This window comes from Puntigrus tetrazona, chromosome 20, assembly GCF_018831695.1.
Source record: "Puntigrus tetrazona isolate hp1 chromosome 20, ASM1883169v1, whole genome shotgun sequence".
NCBI lineage: Eukaryota > Metazoa > Chordata > Actinopteri > Cypriniformes > Cyprinidae > Puntigrus > Puntigrus tetrazona.
The window spans coordinates 26,824,344-26,827,190 of NC_056718.1; the positions used below are offsets into that span (position 1 = coordinate 26,824,344).

At 40.7% G+C, this 2,847-nt stretch overlaps 1 long non-coding RNA gene across 1 annotated transcript; it reads left to right on the forward strand.

Moving 5' to 3' along the window:
* The first annotated feature begins 1,327 nt into the window (after positions 1-1,327).
* Positions 1,328-2,157, forward strand: LOC122324288. Its single transcript, XR_006247133.1, has 3 exons — positions 1,328-1,443; positions 1,759-1,845; positions 1,993-2,157. It is a non-coding gene; the product is annotated as an uncharacterized LOC122324288 (long non-coding RNA).
* Positions 2,158-2,847: the final 690 nt, after the last annotated feature.

The following is a 2,847-nucleotide window of genomic DNA, read 5'->3' on the forward strand; positions in this document are numbered from 1 at the left end:
CGGTTATTGCATTTCGCCTTTTTTGACTACCTTTCGGATTTTTGATATTGATTCTCGGTTTTGACCCTTTTCCGCTTTTGACGCTCGATTTTTGACTCGGTTTGGACTCCCGGTTTTGACCTTTTTTTCCGCTTTTGACTGCCGGCTTCGATTCGTTAGAACCCGCACACTGAAGAACATCCTTTCCTGAAATGGGATCGGTTGGTGTTTTACCAGTGTGTGAGTATGCGCCCTGCACACAACAGATCACTAACAATTTAGCCTACGAATGCTGAATGTTCAGTAATAAACTTGTTGTGTTATTGAATTGTCATACATCGCTCGTTCATTATGATTAACAAACTGCATTCTGCATATTGGTGTTAGTGCAGGTGAAGAAACACAATGTTTTCTGACTATTAAAAGGCACACCTTCCTGATTTTTTAATTTTTCATTGCTGAACTTTTGTCTTGTGCAGGTGGAAACACCAAGGGCCGTGTTCGGTGTGCCCCTCATCAGCCTGAGGAAGAGAGGACAGATGAGGCAGGGTCTTCCTCTGGTGTTCACACACGTAGTGGAGATTGTGGAGAAGCACGGTGAGTGTTTGACTGTGCTCCTCAGTGTTTGTCACTTGCACGTAGAGGTTGTGTGTGGTCTTTGTAAAATGTGCGTGTGTGTTTAGGCCTGGCCACCGGCCTGTTCAGAGTTAGCGGTCACTAAAACGCTGCATGAAACTGAGGAAAACGCTTGATGAAGGAGGCTTTCCGAATTTGACGATTGGGATGTTTACACTTGGGCCTCCTTATTGAAAGTTTTCTCAGGGAATTGCCTGGCGGACTCATTCCAGAGTCACAAGACGACGCAGCTGCTGGAGGTGTTCAGGGGTAAGAGAAGTTGAGGTGGTGACGAGTAAACGTATTTCAGTAAGACACACAGATTTATCAGGTCCAACATCTTGCAGATTCAAAAAGGAAGAACTGAATCAGGCTCTGAGGACTGTGCTGAACAGCCTTCCAGAGGAACATTTTAATGTCCTCTGCTACCTAATGTTCTTCCTGTCCCGTGTTGCTGCTGAGAGTAATCTAAATTTGATGACATCTACGAATTTGTCAGTAGTTTTTGGACCCAGCATCTTTTAGTAAGTGTTTGTGTGTATGCATTCAGCTAATATAGTTACAGAATAGCATAAAGGTGTCTAGAATTACCTGCACAAGTCTTCAGAACAGTATAAGACACAGAGACCAGTCATGAAATGAAGACGGGTGTATGGTGTATTTAGTAAGGTGACATGTATTTGTTATTTGTACGTTGCAGCTCTCCTTCTGGCCCCACCATGTTTGAAGAACAGGACAGTGTACTGCTTTGATAGAGCACCTGCTGGACAACCTGATCCACCTGCTGCCAAACATGTACCCTCATGCATCCACCAGTAACTCAGCAGTGAGTTTATACCACGTTATGAGGTCAAGTTTCAAATATATATCTAAGAGATTGAAAACGGTTGAAAATGTATTTGTGTGTTTAAGGACGATAGCAAATGGACTAATGAAGAGTGTGTCCCACAATTGCCGCTCTCAGAGACTAAGTACATGCTGAACACACACACACACACACACACACACACTTGTGCGGATATATGCCGCTAAAAACATTGTTAATTAAATGCATGCACAGATCACATACAACATGCACATATATGATGCTGAGTTTATTGTATGTCATTTATTGTAGTGTTTGTTAGTTTGTTTTCATGTTTGTTCTGTTTGTTTTTTTTCCAGATTAAAGATGCCTAAAATTGGAAGACTTGGGCGACTAAGAAAAAGAATGAGAGGTTTTTGGAGAAATCTTTGCTCATGCACTTGCAGGTACGCAGTAGGTTGGTGAAAAGATCTGGTTTGGTGCCCATGTAACCTAGTAATGAAGAGTTTGGTCAGACTGAGTTTAAATAAGTTAAATGTTGAGTGACAAAACACAGATTTTTGATCTATTTCTTGTTCATTTTTGTCACGTAGCAATGACATGGAGAGTGAAGAGGCCACTTCAGGAATAGAGACCCAGAAGTAGGAGAGTAGAAGGTCACCAGAATGAGTGAGACACCAGGGCTAGTCGGGGTCATGGCAAAACACCGGAGCAGGTGAAGGTGACCAAAAGACGCCAGGACCAGTGAGTGTCACCAAAAGACACCGGGCCAGCGAGGGTCACAAAAGACACCAGGGTCAGTGTGGGTCATCACAATACACCGGGGCAGGTGAGGGAGACCAGAAGACACAAGGGTCAGTGGGGGTCATCAAAAGACACCGGGGCCAGCGAGGGTCACCTCAAGACAACGGAGCCAGCGAGGGTCAATTCTGAAGACAAACAAGAGAGATGCTCAATTAAAATTTGTCATCTTCAATGTATATAAATGATTGGTACACATTGTTTATTTTGTATGTCCATTCAGTCACAAGATATACATATATGCACATGTACTGTATGTATGAAACCAAATAAATATATTGTACAGTCCTTGCAGCTTTATTTACAGAGTTTAATATAATATAAATGCATATTTCAGTCAACAGATCCACAAAATAGTTTTTTATTAGTAAATGTACACTTATGAATATATAATTTGGTCAATAGAATAAGTAAAGAATTCATTACATTTTCCCATATAAGAGAGAAAATGTTTGAAACAACGAATATTCTTACTAATATATTAATATATCCCAAAATAAGTTTCTCATATTCATTACAAAAATACAATTTGCATTTTACCTTCCTATTAACAATGACTGGATGACTGGATACAATCTATGAATAAGAAAATAAGAAATAAAGGTTTAAATCTTATCCGTGACGATATATCTGTGGTTACATCCATA